At 39.6% G+C, this 14,130-nt stretch overlaps 1 long non-coding RNA gene across 2 annotated transcripts in view; it reads left to right on the plus strand.

The window, feature by feature from the left end:
• The first annotated feature begins 2,428 nt into the window (after positions 1–2,428).
• The window catches only part of LOC130012160 (uncharacterized), a 38,758-nt gene continuing 27,056 nt past the window's right edge, over positions 2,429–14,130 (plus strand). The window contains exons 1-2 of one of the 2 annotated variants that reach the window (XR_008787508.1): positions 2,429–2,460; positions 7,445–7,549. This is a non-coding gene — a long non-coding RNA (uncharacterized LOC130012160). The remainder of the gene's footprint in view (positions 2,461–7,444; positions 7,550–14,130) is intronic. The other variant, XR_008787509.1, reaches the window with a different exon arrangement.

Below are 14,130 nucleotides of genomic sequence, written 5' to 3' on the forward strand. Positions count from 1 at the left end.
ACGGTTTCGCAAGCAAATATTAATTTTTACAAATCTGAGAGATCAAGATGAATGCCCCTACTACAGGTGCAACTAATATCGAAGTCGTTTTGTATTTGCGCCATTTCGATTTAAAGGTGAATAAAGGTGTAAAAATGGACTATTTATTTTACAACCCACTCAAGCTTTTCATATTTTAACATATTCCATCGTAACTATCATAAACATGTAACATTAATTCATACGAAGAAAATATATGTCAAAATTAGTTAGTAATATGAGCAGTTGCCAAGAAATAGTCAATTTTGCATGCGTCACTTTTTATGTTATTTTGCCTGTAAATGAGTCAATTATTATTGGATTTTCATAAAAATGATACCATTTGATGCCTATTATGTCTCTATTGACTAGGTCAAACTAATTTAACATTTTCACTGTAACCGGAAATGGCGTCATTTTGTCAAAAACTGTAATTTTAGCCTCCAAAACAAATATTTTATTGAATTGAGTCGTATTTATTATTTGTTCACCATGTGATGCCTAATGCCATTTACGATTTCATAAAACTAATTCAAGATTTTCATTATAACCGGAAGTAATGTAATTTTGGCAAAATATGTATTTTTAGACTCCAAAATAAATACACCGAGAACTACTAAGTGGTTGATCTGTACGCAGCCCTTATACCCTATGGATGATCCCCATTATTTTTGGTGCATGCCCGATCCCCAGGGGCAGAGCCACGCCCATTTCTTGTATTTGTTTGTTTGTTTGTCGTCTACAGGCCGCATTTCTTAACGTATCATCTTGAAACTTTGCATACTTATTCTTTGTACCATAAGGACCATCCCTATTGTTTGGGGTGCATGCCCAACCCCCAGGGACAGAGCCACACCCATTTTCTTTTTGTGTGTCTGGGTGTCGTCTAGAGGCCACAATTCTTAATCTATCGTCTTGAAAAATGTTCGTATGAATTCCTTATACCCTAAGGATGACCCCTATTGTTTTTGGTGCATGCCCGACCCCCAGTGGCAGAGCCACGCTCATTTCTTGTATTCATTGTTTGTCATCTACAGACCGCATTTCTTAACGTATCACCTTGAAACTTTGCATACTTACTCCTGCCATCCTAAGGAACATCCCTATTGTTAGTGGTGAATGCCCAGCCCCCAGGGATAGAGCCACGCCCATATTCTTTTTGTGTGTCTGTATGTCACTTACAGCCTGCAATGCTTAATCGATCACCTTGAAAACTTTTTTATACTTATTCCTTATACCCTAAGGCTGACCTCTATTATTTTTGGTGCATGCCCGACCCCCTTGGACAGAGCCACGCCCAAAATTTGTGTGCCTTTTGTGTCATCTACAGGCCGCAATTCTTAACGATCCTTTTGAAACTTTGCATACCTATTCCTTATACCCTAAGGATACCCCTGTTGTTTTTTGGTGATTGCCCAGCCCCAGGGGCAGAGCCACGCCATTTTTTTCTTTGTGTCTCTGTGAGTTGCCTACAGGCCACGATTTTTAATGGATTGTCTTTGAACTTGGGATATGTATTCCTTATAGCCTAAGGATGACAACGGCATGTCCCGACCCCCAGGGGCAGAGTCACGCCCAATGTTTATCGTTTACGCAAATAGTAAATCAAGGTTGTGGACCCTCTAGAGGCTACAATTTTGATCCGATTTCGATGAAACTTGAAATACATGTTTATAACCCAAAGATATTGGTTCCTTTTGATATTCGCGCATATCGGATCATAACTTCCTGAATTATGGCCCTTGATTGAACAAAAAATCATGTTTTTACCTTGTGTTCCCAGTAGAGGTCACAATTTTTATCCGATTTTTAAAAAAAAAAGCGTGTTAATATATCACCATTACACACAAAGATCTTGATTCCTTTTGATAATCGGGGTTACCAGAACTTAACTTCCTGGATTATGGCCCCTGATTGTTCAAAAAATCGCATTTTTAGCTTGCGGATTCTCCAGAGGTCACAATTTTTTTCCGATTTTAAAAACCGTTTAGATACATTCCGCCATGACCGTCCTTCTGCCCTGATTGCGTTTCCAGAGCATATCTCATTATCCGTTCAAAAAATCTTTTTGAAACTTTGTACAAACATCAACCTATTATAGTATTTTATTTTCTGATGTATAAGCTTATTGTTTAACATACAGCGGCTGATTGAGGTAGGAAAAGGTTGTTGTACAAACATTACAGGGAGTAGCGACCCTGCCTTGCCCGGCTATTGTGATCAGAGTATGAATCTTCTGTCTGTGGGGATATATTTGATTGTAATATATAATTTTCTTTTCATTAATAGGACTGGTTTCTTTGCTGCTGCTAGCTTTATGTCTTTCCAGCAATGTGAATTTAATTTTGGTGCCAAACCTTTCAAATATGCTCCAAAAATGAAGTTTAGAAAATTCAATGATTGTGGAATCCTGACTGAAGAGGAAAGAGTTATACTGCCAAGGTAAATTGAACCTCAGTAATGATAAATTCAAACATATGCCTAACAATTTCCAGCAGGCAAATATATAAATATATATTTAAAAAAGTTACTTTTAAAATCACAAGATAATTATATATACTATTCAAAAAAAGTAGGGGATATTTGATTTTGGGGGCATAATACTAAAATATGCAAATGACTACGAAAAAAGTCACTATAGAACCTAACAGAAGAAACATTTCCAGTTACATGTGACCCCCAAACGCACCAATAGCTACCGCATGGAATGCAGGTGATGCTTGGGATCATCATGGGGGTCCAACCCAAGATTTGCACGACTCTGACTTTGAATATTACAGTCATTGTGGCATTGAATTCCAGGGTGGAAACATCAGTTTAATTGTTTTAGTGACCAGAAAACAAATTTTGATATGCGTCGGCTTACCCAAAATGAAAGGTTACGTGCCCTTGGCATGCTACAGATCGGCACAACACAGGCGGTTGTGGCGCGGACGATGAATGTTTCTCAGTCTGTCATAAGCAGGCTATGGTCCAGATACCGTGATACACAATCTGTACAGGACAGACCACGCTCAGGTCGACCAAGGGCGACAACTCAAGCCCAGGATCGATTTATCCGTACCTTGGCCTTGAGAAATCGTGTCATCACAGCAAATCAGATCAGCGCTCGTCTTCAAACAGACACTGGTGTGAGAGTGAGTGGCCAGACGATTCGGAATCGACTGCATAGGGGTCACCTTCGCGCCCGACGTCCTCGCCTGATCCCTTGTTTGAGAGATCATCACATTCAGGCAAGACGTCGTTGGTGTAGGGATCGTCAACACTGGGATAATCGACGCTGGAGCAATGTGATGTTTTCAGATGAGTCAAGGTTCACTGTTGATTTTTTGGACAGACGTAGGAGGGTGTGGCGTCGTCGAAACGAGCGCTTCCAAGACGTTAACGTCATCAGACATGATCGATTTGGGGGTGGTTCTGTTATGGTGTGGGGAGGCATCACTGTTACTGGAAGAACGGCTTTACATGTTGTTGCAGGGCGTGTTACAGGCCAGTACTACCGGGACAACATCTTGGCAGTCCATGTTGTGCCGTTCGCACGACGTCATGGCCGCCGTTTCATCTTCCAGGATGACAACGCAAGATGTCACAGGGCCAGGATCGTTACAGGTTACCTCCAACAACAGAACATCACCACATTACCTTGGCCAGCACTGAGTCCCGACCTCTCCCCCATCGAGCATGTCTGGGACATGCTTGGACAGAGGTTACGTCAACGTCAACAACGTCCTGCCAATGTCCAAGAACTTGCTGCTGCGTTGCAACAGGAATGGGACAATCTGGACCAAAATGACCTTAGACGTCTCATTAGGAGTATGCCACGTCGGATCAATGCTTGTTTGGCAAACAGAGGAGGATTTACCCGTTACTGACTTGGTTGTGATGCTGTGGTAACTTTGCTGTTTGACCCCGGGTATCATTTTACCCTTATAATGGTCAGTCTGTGCCTTACTTAGTCTAACGATCATTTGGAATAAATCGATGAATGTGAACTTCATTTCATTTTGTCATTTGTTTCTTCGTCAGTTTCATTAGGTGACTTTAATAACACTTAAAAATCAAATATCCCCTACTTTTTTTGAATAGTATATATAAAAAAGCATAACTGGCGATTTCGGCGTTCATCGTATATTATCTTCACAAAACGTTTTCGCTCAGTGGAGCTCCTCAGTGTGTATACAATGTCTATATGGTAACTGTATTATGACGTCCTTTTCTAATTGTTATATTATGACGTCTTACATAGCTTAAAGGGACATACATAATCAAGAAGAAATCCACACCGAAGACAACTTTGAAGCTGTTGCCAGTCGCATGTTAGACAACAACATCGATATGCCCAGAGACAACACGGGGATCACGTGGCTAAGTGGGTAAGACGCTAGCTCGCTAGCCTGGAGGTCGGGTGTTCGATCCCTGCATTGGCCGAGAAAGTTCATCCAGATTTTCCGGCGTGGTTCTCCCTTGTCAGTGATGCAGGACGGAGGGGCTGACAAGGAAAGCTGTCTAGTCGTTCGGATGGGACGAAAAACCGAGGTCCCGTGTACACATTGGCGTGCACGTAAAAGATCCCTTGGCAGTTGGAATTCGATATAAGAGTAGGCCGTAGTGCCGCTGTCCGGGCAAAATTTCCCTCATTGCACACTGTATGGCGTATGCCCGTCTTCATTAGCCCAGGTTAGGAGCAGAACAGTAGGACGTTAAACTCCATTTCATTTCATTTCATTTCCCAGAGACAACACACGTAGTCAGCGATACTGGTACTTGTGTGGAGAAGCGTTTAAACTCTACAGAGATACAAGGAGAAAAAGAAAACAGCCGACGAAGCTTTCATCCCACTAACTTGTACTACTCTCCCGACGAACAGTGAAACCCTGAACAGTGGAAACCCGAAGCCAGCGGTCCTATGGTTGGCGGAGAAGGAAGCGGAAAGTTTTTCCATAGCACTCATCCAATATGCGGGTCCGAGAGATATGATCGAAGTCTTATCGTATCCCCCATCTTTCGATATGAGTGAACGGATACCCTTCGTCGTAACGTTTGCCGAAGTGGAAGACTAGAACCCACAGGATAAGATGCAGAAGCTTTTGAGACAAGTGTATTGGATTCCTCACGTCCTGAGAAATGTACCCTGGTTGAGACAAGAGATCCTGAAGAGATACCGTGAAAACTAATATTCGCACTTTGGTTCTTTCTTTTCCTTTTGTAGTGTATGCAATGCTTTTTTTGTATTGAATGCCATGCTATTTTTGTATTTTTTGTAAACTAAACTAAACTGTTCTTATTTCACTCCACGTCTGTTGTTTGTGATGGGCGCGAAGGTATAAAAGGCAGGGAAAAAGAGAGTATGGTATAGTGGACGAGATGGATGTGACGTTCAAGCACCACTTTACCATGTTAGTCAGCGGTCCAACGGGTGTTGGAAAGACGGTCTTGGTACAGGTTGGATGGCCGAATGGTTAGCACGTGCGCACTGTATCATAAGGTCTGTCATTGATTCAGCTGGCGTGGTTTCGATTCCCCGGTTGTATGTGACAGGGATAGGGTCTCCGGGTCCTCCGTTTTCCTCCCACTGCTACGATCGATGTCCTCACCGAAATTCCGAAATAAATAGATGACACATATTAATTAATTGCAAGTTTATCTTTTTCCAAAGTATCGAACAATCAAACTGATTATCAACTATACACTAAGTTTTATCACTCTCTATTAGATAGAATCAAAGTCAAAGAAAATGCTTGGCTTTGCTTAGCTTTAACGGGAAATGTTAATCATCATGAACTAAGTCAACACATTCACCTGATGAACATCAACATCACGTTTAGACATTCAACCTCAATTAAAAGCAGTGTTGTTATGTTCAATCAAATTGTTTGACCAATCAAATTGCTTATCGCTCCTCAACCTGAACAGAAAATGCTCATCAACCTATGGGGGAAAGGTATAAAAAGGGAACCGGAGAACGGCCCCGAGCTCAGTCATGGAGACACTGTGGTACCTCTTGAACACTGCACCCAAAACCGTCGTCGACGGTTTGTGTGGGTGTATTGGAAACCTGATTCGCGGCAACGTTCCTGTGACCAAAAACGAAGTCAAGTTCTTGGAAAAGGACGCCCCCTTGTTTCGAAATTTGGGCACGTCTAAGACACCTTGCAAGACCCGTCGGCGATTTCTGAAGCAACAGAAGAGCTGATTCTTCAATCGGTTATTCGGTCCGAAAGATGAAATTCGCCAAGAAAACTGATGCCCTTCGACTGACCCACCTATGTCAAACCCGTCAAAGTCGAACCCGCGTACTATCGAGACCCACTGCAGCAGGCCGTTGGGAACGTTCACCCAGACATGCAACACCTGTTAAACGATCCCACACTGACCGACGAAAATAAAATGCAACGGTACGGACAGTTGTTACACCGTTATCAAACGACGCAAAAGGAAAGTAAAGAGAACAGGTCATTCCCTTGTCAGACGAGCAGATACCGAACACATGAAGGAGAAGATACGTGGTCGTGGAACGAGAACTTAGAATTGATTTGGGATGGCGTACCCCTACCTGGCACCAATGCCATCGACATCGTGGCGACGAACGTACCGCGCGAAACCATCGGCAACAAAGAACGATGGAACGTGTTGTCAAGTATACAACAATAGGTGAAAAAAGCAAAACCGTGAAATGCAAAATTGTAATAAATTATACTGAAGAATATAAGTAAATGTAAATATTTTAATATTCGTCCATATTCGTTATATTATTATTTTTGACAAGTTACCTACTTCTCGAATCAGAACACCTTCCACGTGTGTCTGTAGCTATATTTGTTTCATTACATAGCTGCTGTGTGGACGTATTCCACACATTGCGAGGCTGTCTTTCTAGTAAGATTTAGTGTCTCTACTCTACCATATATACCTGCGTGTTCTCTGTAACATAAGGTCTGTCATTGAGTCAACTGGTGTGGTTTCGATTCCCCGGTTGTACGTGACAAGGAATAGGGTTGTCTGTCCAACCTCGTGGGTTTTCTCCGGTTCCTCCCACTTATTGAAATAAAAAATTGAACCATCTAGTTTGTCTCGTGTGGACTGACTGGACGTTAAACCCTATTTCTTATCCTCTCTCACCTTATATACCAAATAAGCCTTACTGTTATTGGAAATAACTACTGTATAAATATTTTCGTGGAAATGCATCTTTAATTGTCTCCAACAATAAACTTGATGTTGAAAGACCACTATCTGCTGTTATTAAAATAGATCTGCCATTTTATGTTGCCCCTGCTAATTTTACATTCATTCATAAATTTCAATGTTTCAACAAATCGGCACTCATATTTATCCTTTGAATATTTACAGATGAATAACTAGAGCAAGATTTAATTTATTAATGTCACAGGCACTAATAGTTTGTTCTTCATATTTTTCCTTACAGACATAAAAAATTAGATTTACTGAAACAAGTTTTAGTTAAAGAAGATTCATGTACATTATGTTTTGATAAACAAGCTAACATGGAGCTTAAACCATGTGGTCATAGGTAAGTAGTGTTAATATATGAGCATGATTTGGCAAGAAAAAATTGTCTATTATTCCCCTGTCTGAAAGATTAAGAATGTATTGTCCTTTCTTTATACGCAATGGCTTGTGAACGTTATAAAGACTCGAGTATTTGACGGATTGTTTTCAATTCACACCAAAACGAAATAGGCTATAGTTTGGTATAAAGCATTGGGGTCATGAGAGAACAAACCCTATCGATTTTCAGCGTTCTGCGACTTTCATTTTCGAAGTTATTCCCCATTGCCGAAAACCTTGTTAACGCGATAAAGGCCGACCGTAGATTTCTGCGAGGTTTGTTTGATGATGCATAGTGGTCGCCTTATAGTTTTTGACGGATTCTTTGAAATTTGGTGGAAAGCATTTTGATGGTGTGAGGTTGAACCGTATCGATTTTCAGTGTTCTTTGAATTTTCGTTCCCGGAGTTATATCCCCTTTGAACAGTGGGACGTTAAACCCAATTTCATTTCATTTATATCCCCTTTGCCGAAAACCTTGTGAATGCGATAGAGGCAATAGTTTTGGACGGATTCTTTTCAAATTTGATTGTAAGCGAATGAACCCTATCGCTATCGATTTTATTTTCATCTTTCTACAACTTTCCGTTCCGTCCCGCCCCCCCTCCCTTGTCAAAAACCTTGTGAACACGATATAAGCTGTTTCTTTATTCCGCGCCGAACGAAGTTAAGGAGGGATATTGGAATAGGGTCCGTCTGTCCGCCTGTTCCATTTCATTTCCGGGGCATATTTTTATGAAACTTTGTACATACATCAACCTATTACAGTAGTTGTGCCTTTTTCTATTTAGGAATTTTTTGGATTTATATTTTTTTGGTGTATTCATGGAAACAAATTTGACTTAGTTGTCAATTTGTTTCCAGAGCATATCTCATAAAACGTTCAAGATATCTTCATAAAACTTTGTACACATCTCAAACTATTATAGTAGTTTGGCTTTTGCTATTTGGAATTTCTCGGATTTAATGATTTGTGTGTTTCCATGGAAATAAATTTTTTGTGTACAATTTTGTTAAAAATATCTTTATAAAACTTTGTATATGCATCAACCTATAACACGGAGTGTACCTTTCGCTAATGAGGAATTTCTTGGGTTTATATTTTTATACGCCCACATTTTCATGTGGACGTATATTGTCGTCGCCCCTGTCCGTCCGGACGTCCGTCTGTCCACAATGTGTTTGTGGACTCTCTACAGGTCCCTATTCTTGTCCGATTTTGACGAAACTTGAAATATAGGTTTATCCCCAAAAGATCTCGGCTGCTTTCGATATTGGAATGTATCGGATCGAAACTTTATGGCCCCTGTTTGTACGAAAAATCAAGTTTTTAGCTTGTGGACCCTATAGAGGGCGCGTCGAATTACCCAATAACACCCAATAACTGCCCAATAACACCCAATAACTCAAAATAACACCCAATAACTCCAAAATAACAACCAATAACTACAAAATGTTGACTTTGGAAACACAAAATAACAATTTAGTTGATTTTAAGAAGCATTGCTGCTTTGTGTCCAAATCGCGGAGTTTCACGCTCACTCGCCTGAAGGGAGATAACTCGTATATGTGATTTTTGTTGACAAGAAATTAATAACACCCAATAACTGCCCAATAACACCAAATTGTTGAGCAAATCGGAGTTTCACGCTCACTCGCCTGAAGGGAGATAACTCGTATATGTGATTTTTGTTGACAAGAAATTAATAACACCCAATAACTGCTCAATAACACTAATTGTTATTTGTATTTTGTATTGTTATTGTTATTTTGTATTTCCAAAGTCAACAATTTGGTGTTATTGGGCAGTTATTGGGTGTTATTGAGCAGTTATTTGGTGTTATTAATTTCTTGTCAACAAAAATCACATATACGAGTTATCTCCCTTCAGGCCAGATTTGGACACAAAGCAGCGATGCTTCTTAAATTCAACTAAATTGTTATTTTGTGTTTCAAAAGTCAACATTTTGTAGTTATTGGTTGTTATTTTGGAGTTATTGGGTGTTACTGGGGCGTTATTGGGTGTTATTGGGCAGTTATTGGGTTTTATTGGGCAGTTATTGGGTGTTATTGGGTAATTCGACGCGCCCCCTATAGAGGTCACAATTTTTATCCGATTTTGTTGAAACTTGACATGTAAGTTTATAACCCAAAGATCTCAGTTCCTTTCGATATTCGTGCATATCGGACCGTAACTGCCTGAATTATGGCCCCTGATTGTACGAAAAATCGCGTTTTTAGCTTGTGGACCCTATAGAGGTCATAATTTTTATCTGATTTAAAAAACCGTATTATTATATCACTGTTACACCCTAAGGAAGGTTGAGTTCGAATTTTGTGAAAATCGGACCAAAATTGCCGGACAAAATGGCCGCCGTTTGTACGCGAATAGTGTAAAAATATGGTAAATCAAGGTTGTGGACCCTGTATGGGTCACAATTTTAATTCGATTTTGATGAAACTTGAAATGCATGTTTATAACCTAAAGATCTTGGTTCCTTTCGATATTGTCGCATATCGGATCTTAACCTCCTGAATTATGGCCCCTGATTATACGCAAAATCGCATTTTAGCTTGTGGACCTTATATAAGTCATAATTTTTATCCGATTTAAAAAACCGTATTATTATATCACCGTTACACCCTAAGGAAGGTTGAGTTCGAATTTGGGGAAAATCGGACCAAAATTGCCGGGCAAAATGGCCGCCTCTTTTAGCTTGTGGTCCCTCTGAAGGTCAAAGTTATTATCTGATTTTAAAAATCGTTTGAATATATCACCGTAACACCATAATAAAGGTAGATTTCAAATTTCCTGAAAATCAAACCAAAACTGCCGGACAAAGTGGCCGCCGCTTGTACGCGAAAGGTGTAAAAATATGGTATATCAAGGTTGTGGACCCTGTAGAGGTTACAATTTTAATCCGATTTTGATGAAACTTGAAATGCATGTTGATAACCCAAAGATCTTGGTTCCTTTCGATATTTGCGCATATCGAATTGTAACTTCATGAATTATGGCCCTTGATTGTAGGAAAACTCACTTTCTTTTTAGCTTGTTCTCTATCCATCTCTCAAAAATGTGGGCGTATCCTGCCTGGCAGCCGCTGGTTTGTGTTTTCACTTAGTTTTTAGTGTACAATTTTGTTATTGGAGCATATCTCATAAACCAGTCAAGATATCTCCATTAAACTTTGTACAAACATCAACCTATTATATTAGTTGTTCCCTTTGCTAATTTGGAATTTCTTGGATTCAATCATTTTGATACGCCCACATTGTAGTCCCTCTAGAGGTAACAATTTTTATCCGATTTAAAAAACAAACGTTTCACAGTTACACCCTATTGATGGTTGAGACCGCATTTCGTTAAAACCGGACCAAAATATCGTACGCAAATATTGTGAATATATGGTGTATCAAGGTTGGGGGCCCTCTAGAAGTCACAATTTTGTTCTAATTTTGATGAACCTTGAAATATATCGGACTGTTGTACAATGGTTTTATACATAAGACTACCAATTAGACGCTCTGTAGAAGAAATCAACAGGTCACAATTCTATGGAATACAATTACTGCTTATTACTGAGCGACGTTTGATAATTGCTTGATAATGCCTAGAGAAGCCTAGTCGAAACGTCGCTCAGTAATTGGCAGTAATTGTATTCCATAGAATTGTGACCTGTTTATTACAGTTCAATTACTAAATGCCATTGAAACAATGCTCCAAATCGTAAAAAATACGCCGTTTTCAATTTTCGATCTCTTTTTTTTTCTGCTACCCCTGATATATCGGGCTGTTCCTTACACAAGAATACCGATTGGACTCTCTATAGAAGGAGTTAAAAAAAAATAGGTGGACTTGTCGAGAAATCGTAAAAAAAACTTACTTTTCAAAGTCACACAACTTTTTTAATTCTTAATAGAAACTTATCGCTTTAGTTCCACCTCATGGACAATTCAATTGGCTATTAAACTATATAAAAATTTACCTACTCGGTAAACAACCAATTGATACATCGTATTTTCCGCACAGACACCAATTTTTATACGCCCACACTGAAATGTGGTCGTTTATTGTCGTCGTCCCCGTCCGTCGAACGATCCATCGGTCTGGCGTCCACAATTGTCGTCGCCCCCGTCCGTCTGTCGGTCCGGCGTCCACAATTGCTTGTGGGCGCTCTAGAGGCAAAAGTTAATATCTGATTGACTTTAAATTTATACACAGTGTTTAAGGTCATGAGACGAAGAAGCCTATTGATTTTCAGCGATTTCCGATAATTACTGCCAGACTTATGGTCCTTGATCACATCAAAAAATATTCTGGACGCTCTAGAGGTCAAAATTAATATCCGATTGACTTTAAATTTATACACAGTGTTTAAGGTCATGAGACGAAGAAGCCTATTTATTTTCAGCGATTTCCGATAATTACTGCTCGAGTTATGGCCCTTGATCACTTTGAAAAATCTTGTTGACGCTCTAGAGGCTAAAGTTAATATCTGATTGACTTTAGATTTATACAATTTCTGTAGATTACTTCCAGAGTTACGGCCCTTGTTTTAGTTTTTAGAACCTTTTGAACCCTCAAATGACGAAAATTATAATGTCATCTGTATGAAATTGTCTATTAAATTCCCCTGATTACCTACAAAAGAATAAATATGCGACAACCTTTGTCGACTGCTCGGACGATTTAGCTGCTGTGTGCGTATGTTTTGTTGCCTGGCAATCTATCTTTTTCAAAGTTTGATGCTCTTTTTTGACCATTTATATCATTTCAAGTCTTTTACATTTGGATGCACACCCTAGACCACAACGCTAACCTCTAGGTCCAATAGTCAATCCCCATATTAGTCGAGAAATTATCAGATTTTCCAGCTTGGTTCTTCCCTTGTGAAAAGTGTAAGGATGATGGATGACCTGACAAAGGACAACATATAGTCAGAGGGGATGAGAAACCTAGGTCCTATGTACGCATTTGCTTGCACGTAACACAACCCAAAACAATTGGAATACTAAATAAGTTCCCTATAGCGCTGCTGTCCGGGCAAAAATACTTCATACCACAATTTTCTAAATTGATTATCTATTTCTGGTAATGTGCACCACTTTGATGCCATTTTCTACCTAAGTAGCTGTGGGAGTGCCAGTCACATATTTTAAGGAGGGGAGGGGGTGGGGTGACCAAATGGTTAACGCGTCAGTATTCCATCATTGAATCGATTGGTGTGTATGTGTCATAGATTATACATGACGAGGACTAGGGCCTGCCCAATCTCCTGGGTTTCCTCCCACTGCGAAAGTTTCTGTCACGAAGTCAAGGTGCTTGTGGATTCCAGAACCCTGCTGTACGTGACCAGGGCATAAGGTCATTTGGTTTGCTCCCAGTGCTAAAGACCCCAATGCACAAGCATATTATTGAAATGAAGTTTAACCATAAGTTATGCCCAAAATGACATATTTTGTGTTGATGGATGTTAAACCACATTTCTTCATCAGCCAAGTCGGTATAAGAAATAGATTTTCACGATTAACTATTATACACGTGAAATAACAAGGGTCTGTAATTGGATCAAGTCGCGTAGTCTCCGACACCCACAACCCCCTAATCTTCAACGTACAGGAGGGGTTTTAGACTGTTGTCAGTATTTCACGAAAAGTTCCCTTGCCCATGCCTAACCGGGAGTTTTGGTTTTTTTTAGATGGTTGATTATCCAATATATTTGGAGGCAGACCACTATTAATTTCTCCAATGTTGAATCACTGGTGTTCTACATGCAGTAGCCCATTCCCTAAATTTCGTCGAGAACTTCCCTTTACAGCACAGCTAGTATGACATTATGGGATCATCAGAGTACTGAATTTGTATAAGGGTTGACCACCAAAATTTCAATTCACTGATATTCATAGCAGACTGGGGACAAAATATCATGACCGTGTTAGTGCAAAAACAAAACAACGCTCTTGACTTGTTGTATTCTTACGCCAGAAAAGTCTCAAACCAGGCAGAAAATAGAAATTCAATACCTCTTCATCAATTCTACACCCAAATGTCAATACAGATAGGCAATCAAAATGGCAAAAAAGAAATGAGACAGACACCAAATCAGGCAGAACATAGATATTACAATACCTCTTCAATAATTCTACACCAAAATGTCAATACAGATAGGCAAACAATATGCCATAAAAGGAGGGAGAAAAATATATCTAAAAATAACCTGCACTACCGAGATACGCAAAATTAATATTGTTCTGCATCCATCTAGCCACATCAGCTACCAAACGATAATTTAGTTGTTTTGATTCAATGACACCCGACGGAGAAATATCGATTTTCGCCAGAGTACCAATCTTTTACTGTTTTTTTTCTCTCAGAATATCGGATATTTAACAATATTTAGCAAATAATTGCTAGTCTGGACCCATCTTGTTAGGAGTAGTTACCCCTTATACCGTTACAAGCGTTTTCAATCATATAGCGATTTTTCCACTTTTTTTTTCAAAGATTGGGGCCCTTTTTGGACCGTTTATGCTATATTG

The sequence above is a fragment of the Patella vulgata genome, chromosome 3 (assembly GCF_932274485.2).
Source record: "Patella vulgata chromosome 3, xgPatVulg1.2, whole genome shotgun sequence".
Lineage (NCBI taxonomy): Eukaryota > Metazoa > Mollusca > Gastropoda > Patellidae > Patella > Patella vulgata.